The following is a 16,973-nucleotide window of genomic DNA, read 5'->3' as shown; positions in this document are numbered from 1 at the left end:
TCAAAGAAAGGAAAGCATACGACCAGAAACTGGCCAAGCTCAAGTGAAGCCGGTCAACACGCACTGATTTATACCACGCAGGGATCTGACCTGCTGCTCCTCAGACTCAGACTTACATTCAACTCGCCGTTGCTGTGTATCCCCTAAGCTTACAGCTTACAAGTGAGAGCTTCATATGGGAAAATGCTGTGTAGCTCACTGAAGTCCAGTTTCATGCAGATTAGATTAAATGGTAATTGCAACAACACAGAAAGCATCTATGAATAGCTAACGTTGTTACATTAGTCTAGCTTCTTAAATACTGTAGCAGTAATTAAGCAGAGCCTTTAATTCAAACAATTTGGGGCCATGAGATGAGTTTTACTCTGGGTCAGATTCCGCAATTTGACAAAGCTGTAACTAAGAGATGGTCAGAAAAAAATACACAAAGACACCTTCATGCACCTGAAGTTGGTGTCGGTCCCCAGTACAGTTTCGGGAAGTTTACCTGATCCCCCACAGCTCCAAGACACTATTTCGTAGCTGGGTATCACAGAAACATGTAATTCAAGTATGTCCCTGTCTGTTCCTGACATACTGGACCCCTGGTCTTGGAAAGGAGGGCATCTCCTGCTGTGCTGCCTCCACACCATCTCGACATTCCCTCTGGACAGACAATCCCAGCTCTGACTGCTGCATATCAAATAGCGTCTGTATTTACTGTGCAGGAAATATCCTCATAAACAGTGAAAATCCACTCCCATTACAACATTCTAATTCTTAAATTGTTCTGGCTCCTGTACCCTGAGGCTAAGGAAAGGTATTTTCTGCTGCCTCTCAGAAGTAGCTGTCTCAAGAGAGAGGTGGATGTTTTCTGCTCAGTATTTTAATTGGAGGGCCAAGCATGTCTTCAGAAGGACAAGTCACTGATGCCCTTGGGGCAGCCCTGATGAGTATAATGCATTTTCTCATAACTGGAGGCTAAGTAGGCATTTTCATATATATCATCTGCTAGTATAATTAATAGATGCCTATATTTATATATCAGAGCTGAGTGATGATGATAAAAAAATCGCTTAGTGTTCAACATGTCAACATATTAAATACGATGGGGATACCTTGAGCCCCAAGTGGCTGTAATAAATATTCCTAACTTCTCCCTAGTTCCCCTTCTAGCTGTCACACTCTCCTTTGTTCTGATTAATAGAATCAACCTCTAAAGTTGAAGATAAGAAATAATTTTAAATGGCAAAGTAGGATACCTGTAGCGAATGCATATTCTCTTCAATATGGAGGAAGAGTGATGCAAAAATTTCAGCAGGGAATTTAAAAGCGTCAACAGAAAACTTTGTGAAAGACATTCTCCCCCCTTTCATCTCTCTGATGGATGTGCACTTGTAATTTGTTCACCAAATTTATGTCTGTTGTCTTTTACACTCATTCTGCACAGACAACAGCTTTCATAGGTATTAGGTTGGCAAAACCCATACCCCGAAGGTGTTTTGTATTGTCTTGTTTCCCACCTTTCCTCAGTTTCTCTGGCGTCTTTGATCACGCTGCCAATATGCTGCAAAAGATGCTCACTCATTCACTTTAGCAGAAGAAGGAAGTGGATTCTTTTGGGGTCATGGAAGAGTTGTTCCCAGAAGACCAAATTCTGTTAGCAGATCTTCTGGCATCATACAGCTCTCTAAAACTAATGACCACAGCAGGCAGTAGCTGCTTTTTTAATCTTGGACCAGAATTCCATAAGGGTGTCTGTACAGGCAACAGTAGGCTCAACAGAGCCATGAAACCGTGTATTGCGTCCCCCAATTCACGTCATGTCCTGATGCTGCCCTTTGTGTCTATGCCATGGGGCTTACAGGAAAATCCCTCTGCACTGCCATTGCACCTGTGGTCTATATTACTCAAAAGAGGTCTTGCCGTTGGTTTAATGTGTAATCTAGGCCATATTAATTGGCTTAAATACCATGTAAGTCTCTATCCAGTAAATTAAAAAAATATGACTTCTCAGAACACTTGAAACAAAGACTTGAATATGAAGCCACCTGCACCCAACCAACAGGAGAATGTCAGGATATCAGTTGTGCAGAATGTGGACCACATTAACATCCCCAGACATTTCTATCAACAGATAGAATGAAGGTCTTTAGACAGTGACCATTAACTTACAGCTGTCACCTCAATGGAGGTAATATTTTCAAAAGTGAGTTTTTTTACAGTGCTTGTGAGGAATCTGCCATTACTTCACTGATTTTTTTGGGTGGGCTTAAGGGAATCTTCATCTCTCCTAGTGTCAGATGTTATAGTGTAGGCATGGGTAAAGTTTAGGTTCCAGATTTTTAACCCTGAGGTAGATATCAAGGTTTGGAATAACCTGTTTTTCAGAGCGTGTATGACAGTCTCAGGTACACACATCTACTTTGCAGACACAACTGGGTGAGAAGGGACTTACCTTCTTTGCTTAGAGGCATACTGAATATGAGAAAACACATTATAATAGAATAAAGACTGGTTTGAAAGGAAGGAAGTGTTTCCTACTGGTAAATCATGCAAAGGCAGAGGACTGAAGGTAGTGCCGCTTTCATGGGTTGGTTAAAAAGTGTTGATCACGCTGGCCCAGAGGGGTGTGCTGGTGAGAACTCGGGGAGCATTGGCACCTGCTGTTTCTCAGACTGCCTGTTCTTTAGAGCCAGCCAAAAGGAAAAGTGCTGGTGGTAAAAAGAGCTGAATCACTGAGCAAGAGAGTAATGCTATCATTAGTCAGAAAAGCTGTCAGAATAGTCGTGCCTGGGCACTCATTCTTAATATTTAAATACATAAAAGTTTGTTTGCACAGTACCTTGACATGTTTTAAGAAAACAAAATTCTTAACAGTAAGGGGAATGGAGGATTTTCTGCAGCTGTAGCCACCAGGGACGTAACAGAGACATGGGAAATCTCACTCAGTGGCTAGTGTCAGGCTAGACTCAGGGATGAGGTTGGCAGCCAAGTATTGTAAGAAGAACAAGATAGGGCCAGAAACTGGAAAAGTCAGTGCTGCTTTTAAGCTGGTAGTGCGGGAAAGACCAGTGGTCAAAGTTCGGGCAGTCAGGACACCATGAAAGACAGGACGGGACAGTAGGTCCAGGCCAAAGGCAGATGTTCTCTGTTAAAGAGCAAATCGTGGATATTGAAGAGTCAAACTGGAATGAAGACGGAGGACTCCAGCATCAGGAGTCAGAGTAAGCAGTCACCGCTAAGTCGACAGAAGACAACTACAAGGTCGAGACATGTGCCAAGTGCCACGTTGAGCTGTAGAAAGCAGCTGGCTCACGTAGCTGTCTTGGCTGGGCTAAGAGCTGGAGGGATGCTCTGCTCCCTGCTGCAACGCTCAGTTTCCTAGGGCCTGACAGTGACGCTGCTAAAAAGCAACAAGAAAAACTCTCACCAAAGTTGCAAAGATCATTTATAAAAATGCACGTGAGCACTGATGCCTGAAAACCAGATATCCTTATTCGTGTTTCAAGTGCCTCTGAGAGCAAGGCACTCAGCCACCCCTCTGGAGAGTGAAAGCAGTCTGCAGCTTTTCAAAATGATATCCTTGTAACAGCATTCATTATGATTGTACTCTATTTTATTCTACCATTTGAAGTGATCCCTGTGGATCTCAGAACATAGCAACGTGTGACCTTCATGGTGGAGTGAGACCAGCCACAAATGCCTTGTAGAGCAAGAGAGGTACGACAGTGCTGAGCGATTTGACACTTGTAAGGAATTGGTCCTAAATCCTTAGGAAAAGCAGAAAGAATAATCTGTTTGTTTCAGTCAGTTTTTCTCCTTTGGGAATATACTAGAGCAGATTATGAAGTCTTGGAATGGATTCATTCTTGGAGCACATGATTCTTTGAACATTAATCCCACTGCTGCAAATGAAGATTAAGACTGTGTGAACGTGTTACCAGAAGACAAATCTTGTGGAATTATTCCTTTTTTTCTTAGGCTGTGCTCAATAGCAAGCAGCAGAGATACCATATTTTTTTATTAATGATCCACAAGTGAAATGCAGTAAATGACTATGTGTGAGTCTTGTCTTAACGCAAGTCACATCAACAGCCTTTAAAAAGACATAATTATGGGAAACATGAGGAATTTGTAGGACTAGTCTGTAGCCTGTGTGTAAAAGGAGTGTGTGGTGCCATTTGTCCTGGCCTTCATCATATCCATGTGTGTGCTCTTGTCTCCAGCTTCTGCAAAGCCTTTCCCATGTTGATGCAACCATACCTCATAGATCTACCTCCATCAGCAATGGGTTGTCTTCAAGAATGGAAAGCATGGTCTGAAGAAACAGCTTTAGTTGGCATTTCAGTAGATTTGGAACAAGTGCGTGGCTAATTAGGTAGGCTAATGATTTGTATTATGAGGAGGCAAGAAGACTTTTTTTTAAGACCTACGTGACTTAAATCTCCAACTCCTTTCCTTTAAGGTAGCACACACTAGTCTGGCAGGATGGGGGTAACATTGCTCACAACCACGTATGCCAGTTATGCACATTGTTTAATTGGCCTGAGCCAATTCACTAATTTTAAGAATGGTCTGAAACACTAACGCTGATATTCACAGTGTCTATCAGCTTGCCTTCTTGGAAAAAGAGTCCCTTAAAAAACACCCAGTGTACAGTGTGCTCCTCTAGTCCTTGTTCAAACAGCATTTCCACTAATTTCAATATAACCTTATCTTCACTGTAAAGTCTTGGGAGAGACCGACTGGAAATTAAATCCATCAGCTTTGCCATCTAAAAACAAACCATTATGCTTGTCTTTCCGAGGAAGCATGATAATCTCTTACAAAATTGAAATAGAAAGTTGAAATCCACCTTGAAATAAACTCAAAGGAGTTTCCTGGCTCACAATATGTATTAAATTACAACTTGATGTTTTCATGCGATATTATAAGTGGATACTAATTTACAGGCCACATCTTGCAGTTGCTAAATATCCTCAGTGCCAGTTAAAGGTAGTGGTAGTAGATGTAAAAGCTGGTCAGCACTGAAAGGGATGGAGCCCCTGCTTGTTGATATTTTCAAGTCACACTCTTTTCAAGCTTGTACCATGACCAAGAATTGCCCTTGAAGAGACACACCTGAATTATCTCCTGGACTATCTCTTTCTTTTCCACAGCAATCTTATTTAGCCATGACTCGTTTTTTGAAGCCATATCCCTCAAGTATAGCTAAAGGACAAACTGTCTGAAGAACCACATAAATAATAAATCCTATGTTTAAATGTCAACCCTAAACAAACATCTTAAAAGAAATACCATTTAACTTGTTTTTAAATTATAAGGAATAAATAGAATTTTGCAGAAAACCAGCCTATCATGACATTTGTTTATACTTCATATTAACGTCAAGCAAGCAGAGCTCCAGGAGCGATGCTGAACTTTCTGTTCTCCCAGTTGGTTACAGTTGGGTACTTGAAACATCTGCTGCTTCTCGTGAAAAACAGTGGCCTCTGTGAGTCTTAAGAGCTTGCCCCCTACCACTTCTGACGCTAAATGAGTTATTGGATTTTAAACTTCAGAATCACAATTACCATCTATATTTCAATTTTCTGACATAATTCTCTTCATTTCTCTTTTTTTCTTGAGACTCTTGTTTCACACTGCATTCTGCATTGATTGATTTATGGATGTTTCTCTCCAGAGTGAAAACCCAATTTGCCTTTTTTATGGACAAACCGTTTATACCCTCGTGTTAGATTTGAAAACCTTCTCATCCATACTGAGCTAGTAAGTATTTCTGGCTTGTGGAAACTAAAGATGTTTGCAGTAAATTCTGTTCTGACAGGGGAATTCCCTAGAGGGTCCATAAACTTTCACTGGCTACATTTCCTTCTTATTTAAATAAGGCAAAATAATAGTCAATAAAACCAGGAAAGAGGAATGTCTATACCCTATCAGAGGCATCTCTTGATGAAGCACAAAGTGAGGGAATGGAGCTCTGTTTTAAACTGGAATAATCCTGGTCAAATATTGGGCGTATCACAGACATTTCTCTGCTGTACAGCCAGCCTGCACATCTTCACTTTGACCCCCAAAATATTGCAGTTTGGGTTCCTTCCCCCCTTATTTCATGGCCAGGAGAGGCCCTGCATGACTGTTTCTCTCTCAGTCCCAAAGGGCTGTCCCAGCTGCTCAGCTTGGGTTGCAGACTGTCCTCAGAGACCCTCCCACCAAATCTCTTGTGTGTTTTTTTCTGGACTCTTGAGATCCCACCCACATTCTGGATGCTTGCAGAGCGTCTTTCCCACATTCCTCCCTGTTAGTCTTATTTCTTTCTCTTCCTCAACAATGTTATTATTTTTTTCTTTTCCCACAAAATCTTCTTAGAAATAACCCATGAGTCCACTCCCATATGTCTTTGTTCCCTGCTCGTCTTCTGCCCATGAGGCCCATTCCTACCCAGCCAGCATACCTACTTCATCTTCTGACCCAGCCAGCATCCGTACTTCATCTTCTAGCCCAGCCTTTTGAGCACTGGGTTCACTCTTGTAGAAGGTCACCCACTGGTAGGCACCAGGTGCAACTGGGACTTCGCGCTTGTTTGATGTAGAAAATCATGAATACTGTTTCCTGCCAGCTGAATAGCCCCCGGGCTGAAGAAGGACTGGTTGGAGAAGAGTGGTGAGCATCTGGTTTGCTCTTGGGTAGGATACAGCTGCGGTTTTCATCTCCCCAATGGTTCCCTCAGGATGGGAAGGGGAAGGACAGCATCAGTCTCTGCACACTCCCGTCCCCTGGGTGGCTGGTGACTGGGTTATTTTGCTTCTTGAGTAACTTCACAGAATACAGTAGCAGAGCATCAGAGTTATTCCAACGGCAGGTTGTGCTTGTTAGCTCCCGTGAGGTGTCAAAATGCTTAGAGCAGCTTTCCAGGACAAAAGCAGCCACGAGCTGGCACAGAAGAGAGCCTGCAGCAAATCAAATCTCTCTGCATGGGGCAAAAAGGCAGGTCTTAGTGAAGTTACCACTTCATTTATGCAAGAAAAAGGAAGCTGGGCTTTTTTCTTTCTGTCTTGGCACTAATTCCTGAGCTTCGGTTGTCTAACATGGCCATTTTGAATGTCCTGTGCAGTTGCTGGTGACTGAGACCATCCTTGGAGACATGAAGCTAATGGAGGCAGACCCCGTTGCCATATAAATCCACATAGCTTTCCCGGCTTCACTAGAAGTACGTTGGCCAAGTGCATTAAGCCACTCGGAGAAGCGAATCGGTTACTACGAGCTCCCTGCAAATTGCCTTTCCTATCTCAAAGTGGTTATAAAATTTGAGGACTGGATTAGGGAGTGTGAGACTGCTTTTGCTCTACTCAGTCCCTCAGGGGATGACAAATTGAAACGGGTAATGAAGTATTCATCGAATTTACTGTTTGCTCCCTCCTGCTAGTTATTTGTTCCGCTGAGAGCCTCTGTGTATACGAGACTTCCCTCGTACCTTTATATGTTTTCTGGTGGTTCACGTGTCTGGGATGGAGGGTGGCAGCCTCTTTAACTTGGTCTGTTGTTGGGGAACCTGGAGCGGGTTTGTACCTGTGTCTGGGATGCAGGAGGATATGAAAGGCCGTGTTATATAGTAGAGTCATCCATTTGTTTTCTGTCACATCTAAAATTATTTAATTAATTTTTTTTTAGGGTTTTAGCCTGTATTCTTTTCTCTGTGACTCAGTTGCTGTGCTTAGAGTAATAAAATGAGGAATAAGAAAGATGTGCCGTTTTGTTCACAATTACGTAATGACTCTAGTCACTGCAAAACACACCTCGATTGTCGTAAGGTCCTTGTGGAATTTTACCATTAAGGTGGTGAAAAAAAGAAGTTGAAAACAAGCCATCCTTGTGTATAAGACTGCTGTGACCGACCAGAAATACGTGTATTTTTTTCTGTTTTGCGTATCTGAAAATCATTGCTTTTGCTGACAACATAATGCTCACCACCTTAATTAGCTAACCTATGAAGAATTCAGTATGCAGGGAAATTCTTTCAGGGTTTATACTTGACTAGGAGCTGCCAGAGCCTTTTCTCTCTAACTTCCACTCCTGTCAAGTGGGAATTAGTTTTAAATGCTGAACCGACTCCTTTGCCCCAGAGTTCTGCCAGTCTGGGACACCAAAAGCTGTGGGCGCTGCTGCACTGAGCAACGGGTTGATTAAGCAAACTAGTGACGGTTTTCACAGGCTTTGGAAGTGTTTTCCAGAGCTGAGAATAAGAAGGGTGTTTGGTCGGACTGAGGTGAGAATTTTCATTGGGTTATATAGGACTACTCAATTTCCTGCTTTTCCTTTAATGTGCATCTCTGAGTTCAATGCTTTATGACTAACTGCACTGTATTAATGACTGCACTGTACTGTGAATATTTGGTAGCTCTCTGTGCTTTCTGTCTCCGGAAAGGCTTTCACCAAGGCTGCCCAGGGAAGTGGTGGAATCGCCATCCCTGGAGGTATTTAAAGGACGGGTAGACGTGGTGCTTAGCGACGTGGTTTAGTGGTGTTTTTTGTCAGAGTTAGGTTGATGGTTGGACTCGATGATCTGAAAGGTCCCTTCCAGCCTAGGTGATTCTATGATTCTGTGATTCTATACACAAATAATTTGTTGTATTCGTATACACAGCTCCAGAAATTGTCCTGAAGGTCTGTAGCAGAGACAAAGCCACTGTTTGCACTATTTACTTTATCAGTGGGAGGGCAGATATGGGTTGTTCAAACCACAACGGGAAAATGCAATACAATTTGCCAATGAAATGAAAATCCATTTTTGGCTATGGATGTACTTGATGACTGATTAGGGCCTCCCTCTACCTCCAGCATCTAGCTTTTATCACAGGCAACAAAAAGTAGTTACGTCTCTTTTCTAGGTTGAAAACCTAGAAAGTTGTATATGCTTAGCAATCTTACAAATTACATTACTGAACTTCAAACGACTAAATGCAGCATTTGAGTCAGAAGGCTAATCTCCCCAGGCTCCTCGAATACTCGATGGAGAGAGAAAAGATCCTCCAATGGGCAATTTGAGCATGTAAGCCATGTTCCTTCTGCAAATTGTCCTCGGGAGGAATTTCTTCCCTTCTGCTATTTAGTGGAGTCCTGGGGCTGTCTGTCACTGCAGCAGACAGCTTTGTGGGCAGCTCAAAGGCAGGCCAGAAACGAGCCTTTTGCAAGGGCTGGGGTGGCATCAGATGGTGGCTTTGAGGGCGCATCAGGAGTGCAGTGCAGCCGTTCTTTTCTCAGGAAATTAGTCAGACGAGGAGCTCAGAATTTCAGCGTGCCAAACAAATGTTTTGGACTCTTGGTCAAACACATTCTCTGCTGAAATCCCAGCACAAACCATCCCGTTAGCCAATTTCTGGGTCACCTGGAGAAACTTGCTTGTAGTGCCGGTATGGATGCAGATGAAATAGTCCAGGAACAACTGCTCACTATCCAGGAAAAGTAAAGCACAGGCACGTGTCCATAACAGATTGCTCTTACTTCTTTCCTCTCAACAATGTATTTCTTCCTTTAGGTATCTTGGCCAGGAGGAGCCCTTTGGAGGAGTGATGGTGTCATCCCTTGGGGAGCGACTGAACTTGAACAGGTTTATGAGGGTGTGGAATGAGTCTGGGAAGAGGATCACAGGGTGGACCTCATGAAGATGCTGCGAGATCGCAGTCAAAAATGGAGGGTAAGCAGTCAGGACACAGAAGTGATCCCAGGAAATTTCTTGGCACCAAAGGGGACTGTGCAGTTTGCTGCCAGACAGAGCCACTTGACTGGCCGCAACCCAGCGTGAGAGGAGGCCACCCACCCGTGCGAGCACAGACAGTGGGGAGGGAGTGGTATATATAGTTTGTCTTCTATTCTTTTCCCAAGATACTTTGATATTTATTTATTTTTTAATTTTAAAATCTATTTTTCCCTTTTTGTTACTTTTTAAAATATAAAACATTTGTGCATTCGGGAGTTGGATGCCATAAGAAAAAAGTCTTGGTTACTCAAAGCTCCGTCTGACATGGCTATTAATTGCCTAAGGTTCAAACCAGCTCAGGGAAGGAGTAGATGTCAGAGGTCTGTTCATCCAGACACCACGCAACTTTGTAAAAGACTAGTCTACCAAGTACAATATCTATATAAAAAAGTTAATACTTTACAATATTTCTGAGTCTTCAAAATTTGATTACATCTTGACATAAGGATGACTTTAATTTTCAAGTTTTCATTCACATCTGAAGTGTAACTACAGCCTATTTGGACAGATGGTCAGCAAAAGAAAACTTGAGTGAATACAAGGACGAGTGTCACCTCCTACCTGTATTTCATACTGGAACTGGCTTTTTCTCCACCTCTCTAAAGCAGCACCTACAAATTGCCCTTTGGCTTCTGAAATTTCATAAATGAACCTTAGAGGAAAACCGAGATCCTCATAGATAGGAACTGAAAGAAGTGGGACAAGAAGCAAAAAGAAACAAATGTACTACAGATTTATTCATTGGCTTATCCATAAGTTATTCTTATGCTTATAGGTGTACCAGAAGAAAATTTCTCACTCTGATGTGTTCATGACTCATCTAGCATTTGGAGAGCAGAAGAAATTCATATTTTAATTTTCGCCCCCCTAGAAAAAATGCCATCTTATGTTTTAAAGGGTTTCTATTATTTACCCCCGCCCCAAACACTAGAATTATAGTTGCCATTTTACAGCTAGGAAAATGAGATGTGTAGTGTTCATCCCTATTAAGTCATAGATTGCTATGGATTTTAATGGAGAAGAGTCAGATCTGAAGCAATTTGCCCCTGAGTTTGCAGGGGTATGAAGTGGAGCCCAGAACAGAACTGATTCCTTAGGCTGTGTCTGTAAAAACATGGTTAAAGTACTGGCAGGCAGTGGTTTACTTGTTAGCACAATTCCTGGCATGGTTCGGACCCATGAGAAAGCGAGGGATAGTCTGGGCCAGGGACTGTTCTCCAGAAAGCAGCATGGACATAGCCAGCATGTTTTGGAGAGGAATAGAATTTTCTATGTGGACTAGGTTGAGCCATTTGCCCTCAGCCCTAATGAATGATGAGCCTTCGAATGCTAAACTGGTCTTCTTTCCATTCAGCTCAGGTGGTAATATCCCTTATTTGAAATTCTTGAGCAAGACCAGTACGTGCAACAAGAAGTTAAAGAAAATATATCAGTCATATTGTTCCATTTTCAGTGCTGTGGTGCACCAGTTATCAACGTTTTACTCATGTTTTCCTTTTATTGGCTTCTCTCTCTGTTTTTTCTTCTGTGATTTTTCCCCTCTGTGCAGGTATTCTGTGAGTAATGACAATTTGCCTTGACTGCCCCACAACATCATGAATAAATGGAGTGGGCACAATAATCCCACATGGAACAAAATTAAAATAATGTGGGTCATAAAACTACCAAATTCCTATGCTGAAGGCAATGATCTGTTTTACTTCTTGACAATGTAAGGATTTGGGGAACATTTTTACCAGTCTCTGTTTTCCAAACAGAAAAAACATGATGCCACACTATGGCTGGTTGGCAGTTCTTAATAGAAGGAATTGTAGATGGATAAATAACTGTATTTATGACTATTTAAATTTTTTTCTTTGAACATGTAAAGGCTTATTTTGCATTGATAATTAGGTATTTTAGTTTCTGGGCATTACCTGGGAATTATAGTTAACTAGACTGTCAAATGTGATGTGAATTTATTTATTTTATAAATCTCTGTTGGGAAAGTGCTAGCTGCTCATCCTTCTATACAGGATTAGGAACAGAAAAAAAAAGGAAAAAAAAAAGCTTCAAACTAATAAGAAGCAGTATGTGCCCCTTTTATCATCATGAAATGTGTCGTGCTTCTGTGCCCATTTACACAGGTACACCTAGGCCATGAAGTCAGCATAAATGCAATGCCTCAAATCTTGCTGGAATTCAGTAGCAGATCTGGCACAGAGCTGTTGGAAGTATATGGAAATTGAACCAGTGTGTGGTGAGCAGGGTTAGAATAGGAGACCCGGGATGAGCTTATGAAGTAAATACAAACCACAAATGGGAACTTATCAGCTGAAAGAAACAGTGGAAAGGAAAATTCTCTATATATTAATTGATCACAGGATGGCTATGAGGCACGGGTGGGAATAAACTGTAAAAAAGGCAAACATGAGTCTGGGATGTATCAGCTGAAGGATTACAGATAGAAAGTGTGCAAGGTGCTGAGCAGGTCACATCGGGAGTATCGTTTCAATAGTTACTGTCAAGAAAAAAGAGCTTTAAAGCCAAAAGAATTGCAGAGAGATTTACTGTAAGAATCACAGAAATGGAGGAGCTGTTTATGTCTCCTCACACAACAGGTTTTGACTTGCTCACTTGAGCACAGCCAAGATTAAGAGAAGATACCTTTCTCTCAAGAAGTACTTCAGGAGTAAAAGCATCACTTAATGAGTTCAGATATATCAGTTAAAGCCCAATCTTGGCACAAGAACAAATGAGTATAACCTAATTTTCTACTAATTTGGGTTTTGGTTTAGTTAGTACAAGGTTTAAGGTTTCACAACTTTTTTGTGCTAAAGAGAATGAGAATAAGATACTCTGTTAAGGACAGACTTTGGTTAATGCATGAAAGATATATGAGCGTATGTGAAAGATTATATGATGTGGCTGCCTGTGACATGAAAGAACAGGGATAGATGATGCAGGAAACCCACTTTAATATTCTGCCGAACATTTCCAAAGATGTGTTGCGCACATCAGTTACAAGAGACTGCACACAGCTGTTCTTCTCTGACGAAGACAGAGCAATATGTTAATGGAGCAATTTGGGATTCCGAATCCTACTTTAAGGTCCCTCTTCCCAGGAAAGTATCCTACTACTAAGCTATTGAAAAGGAGGTGAAAACGATTTGATGCTCTAAATCCCCACTTTCCAGAGGTGCTTAGACCTACTTTTGAAGACGTGCGTCTATCCATGGGGTTGTGTTTCTCTGATGTGTCCTCTAGAGCGCGAGGGCATCCCAGTGCTGGTGGGTGGGATGTCGGAGCCTCTCCTTCCTTGAACTGGATGCCTGACTTCCGACTTCAACACTTGACTTACAGGTATTGCATTGTGCAATATCACGTCACCTGTGGGGCCTTATTTCACATCTACCTTTTGGCAGAATTCCATCCACTGTGCCTTTTTGGGGATTAAAATGCTGTTCTTTGTGAGTAAGAAACCTACCTGGATAGGTAGGTTCATGTTTCAGTAACATGAAATCTAATTCTGGCCTTTGAAGTACATTTCGCTTCGACAGGAATGCAGATTTACATCTGTGGTTATGTAAAAATGTTGTTAAAACTTGGTGAATGGCTGAGAGTGAACTCCACATTTGATGGACAATTTACTAGTATAAACGCATGTAATTGTCCCTATGGCAGTGAGATGTTTTTGTACCAATTTTTCAACATTGAGTCTCTAATCTCAGCTGGCATAAGGCGGTGCTGAGCCACGGGCTTCGTAAGTGTCCAATTCATATCCATTGAGAAGATGGCCCTTAGCAACTTCTTCTCTCAGTTTAACTTCCAAACCACTTGCAGGATTTTTCTTGTAACTACTTCCTCCTCTAAATAATGGATTCTGTGACAGAAGTTGATTGTCCTGGCAGAGTTATGTTCACTGATTGTTAGGAAATGGCTTTCCCACTCAGTTACTGCTTAAACAACAAAATAGTAGCTGTAGTCACAGTATTTTACAGCAGTGTTTTGTAAATGTTTTACATGCATCTTAATATCTACCTATGCCTATTTATCTGGTCCAGCCTCTCTGCTGAATTTGTTACTGGGTTGATAATGACATGGGGGAGGTTGGTTTGAGCAGAGAGGATGATAACCATTTTTTAAAGTATTTCTTGTTCTACCTGTTTTTTTCTCCTATTGTGCTAGTTAACAACAACACTTTTGTCAGCATATTTCATGAGCACTAGAAAGAAGACAGAACTCTGCAGTAGTATTGACTGCAAGTTCAGCAAAGCCAAAGTGGTTGTAGCAAAATGCAACACAAAATAGGCTGCTTTTTCTTATTTCTCTGTGTTTTAGTATTTCTTTCAGTAGGCTTCTGCTTTAAGATAACAGCAATATTAATCTAACAGACTTTCAGGTGAAATTTTTAAGATGATATCTGTGATATTTAGTAGGTTGAACACTAACATCTGAGCATGATTTGCTGTAACATTTTATGGTGACCTGAGGAAATCTGACATTCATACAAAAGCTATGTTCTATGTCTTTGGGAAAGGCTGCCCTTAGGCACTTGCAAAAAACAATTATTTCGAGAACTACTTTTGAACAGACCCTCAGAAGACAGAGGGTTGGAGAGCCGAGAGGGACTCTTGTGGAACACCTTACTGTCCTGGCTTGAGGTAGAACAGAACCAATTTTCTTTTCAGTAATTTTACTTTTCAGCTAAGTCTCTTCTAACTAACTGCACTTTCTGAAATTAATGGCACATTCTTCAGACAGTCTTTTTATTATTAATATTTCATTAAAGTAGTTTTACTACTAGTCTCTGTCCCTTATTTTTCTCTCTCTTCTCTTCTGGGAAGGAAAAGAGATATTAAAAGGAGCATCTGACGTTCATTTAGTGTTCAGCCCACCCTAAACCATGACAGATGTCATGAGGATGGTGACCTAGCAATACCTTGGCCTTGCATACTCAACAGTATGATGATGGTTGGTTCCATAAAGCATTGGTATAACTGGGACGTGGGAAGGACAATCAGTTTTTCTGCATCATGGTTAAACTGAACCGTTAAATGTCCCTTCATTTCCCAAGATTATCCACTCCCATCTGTAAATCCTATAATTCCTGCTGAATCCTTTAATTTCCTATACTTTGTCTTCCCATACCATTTCTCCACTTTGTCTTGTTTCAGTGCTCTGTAAAAAATGGACTCTGGACAGTGGACTCTGGAGCTGTGGGTTTTGTGACACATTTGTGCTATTTCAGGCAAAACGGTGCTTAGATGTGAGTGGGGGTTCCAGGATCTATTTTAAGTATTCTATAAATGACAATAATAGCACCAGATAATGATTAATTTCCAGTGGGGCCCTGATCAAAAATCAGTGTTAGAACTGAGGTGCTGGACAAGGGAGGGTAATTATTGACAAAGAAAACACTCCTGCTTGGGGGTTTATGGACCTGTCTGTAATTTTAATCATTTCTTCCCTAGAGATTAGTACACTGAAAGTTGATTGGGTTGTTTCATTGCTGTATAACTTAGGTATTTGATTAGCTTCTACTTCAGGTGCTGAGAGACAAACAATTCCCATCGTCCTATTGAACTTAAAGAAGAATTAACCTTGAAGCTGACATTTGCACTGCACCTCTCTGGTCTCCCTTTGACCTGTACGCTGGATGCTTAGGAGTGGCTTTGCTGCATCTGAGCAGACACTGTACTGTCTGTATTTCCCTGGCTTCAGTTGTACCCTTGAGTGACAGCAACCTTGTAACTCAAGAAGGTGGATGAGGACAAGAGAGAGGAGAAAAGACCACTAGGTCAGAGGATGCTGCAGGTGTGGAAAATTAGGGAAAAAAGAAGGTCTAATATCCCAGACTGTCATCAAAGATTATTCTTTGGGGATTGCCATATAGGTGGGAAGAAGTCAAAGGTCTGGAGGAGACCTGGAGATGGTTCGAGGAGGTTCAGAGCTTAAATAGAAAGTGAAAGGCTTACATGAAGGACAAAGTTGCAGTCTGCTCACTCCTGGTGGCAGAAAGTTTTGAGGACGCTTTTCTAGGTCACATTAAATGTTAACAAATAAATGAAATGTCTGGTCTTAATTACACAGGTGGGTTAGGAGTCCCATCAGTAAACATACTTACTTTAATTGGCTCACATTTTCTTTATCTGGTCAAGATGTTCTTCACAAAGAGTGCAAAGTAATGAGATAGATAAGGAATGACCGTATTTAATAGAAGCTTCCCTTTGAAAGGACAAAAATGTAACATGGGGTAGTAAGGCAAGTCTGGTTTTATCCAAAATTAGCATTATGTTTCCTTTAAGCTTTTCTTATACAAGGAAAGGTTAGTCAATCAAAAGATAATAGATAATAATATTTGCCACTGCTCAGTTTAACACCATATCTACTATGTCTGTATGGCTGTAGGATAATAAGAGAGGGATAATTAAACAGTACAGACCTGTTTCCAAGTTCTTAATGATCAAAGAGGAGTAATACTCTGAGGTAATAACAGACGATGTTTAATATTTGGCTTGGCTAACACCTGACCACAAAATAATGTGTCTTCCGAAATTTTGGTATAGAAATAATTACTGGTATTTATCTTCATATAAGACAAGTTGCATAAGATAACAGAAAAAAAATTAGCTAAACTTTCATATACAATAACCAAGTGTAACTCATTGGGGCTGTGTTGGAGTTGGGAAGCGACTCCTGCTGCTGGAAGACGCTGTTGTTCTGCAGAAACAGCTGCCGGGTTAGTCTTCCAAGCCATGGTAGTCTCCATGTAGGTAGAGAGGCTGTTTTGCTATCTTTGACTGTCCAGCTCCCCCAGAAAAAGTAAATTTTACTTATGCCTTGACATTGGCTGGTTATATAAGAATATATTGAAGGAAGCAAAAGAATGTGAAAAAGAGTGGGTATTTTATACCTTCCCTAGGCCTGAGCTGGGTTCGATATGTCTGTCATTTTGCAAGGGAAGAAATGCGACGTGTTATGAAGCCACAATGGGTTGCTGTCACCACTTAGTTTGACTTGCCAGGTACAGCTAATACAGCCGTCCTAAGTTACCTTCTTTTGAAATTTTAAAAGGTTATATGCAAAAAACTTATAATAATGAGGTATAACAGTCCTGGTAAGCTGTTTTAATAAGTTAAATATTCCTGTATTAAGAAAATTTACCTGAATTCTTACCTGAAATAGTTTATTTTCCTTTTTAGCTTCTGAAACGTGTTTTTTTGTTATATTGAAAAGTCAACTACTTGTTCCC

The 16,973-nt window shown here is 41.1% G+C and overlaps 1 long non-coding RNA gene across 1 annotated transcript in view; it reads left to right on the top strand.

Annotated features, from left to right (window-relative positions):
- Positions 1-16,973, top strand: part of LOC128918959 (uncharacterized) — a 43,252-nt gene that overhangs the window by 3,648 nt on the left and 22,631 nt on the right. Inside the window, exon 3 of the long non-coding RNA XR_008469787.1 lies at positions 9,518-9,676. This is a non-coding gene — a long non-coding RNA (uncharacterized LOC128918959). The remainder of the gene's footprint in view (positions 1-9,517; positions 9,677-16,973) is intronic.

Source organism: Rissa tridactyla, chromosome 1 (genome assembly GCF_028500815.1).
Source record: "Rissa tridactyla isolate bRisTri1 chromosome 1, bRisTri1.patW.cur.20221130, whole genome shotgun sequence".
NCBI classification, from domain to species: Eukaryota; Metazoa; Chordata; class Aves; order Charadriiformes; family Laridae; genus Rissa; species Rissa tridactyla.
Note: the sequence above shows the minus strand (reverse complement) of the source record. Positions and strands in the feature narration are given on the sequence as shown.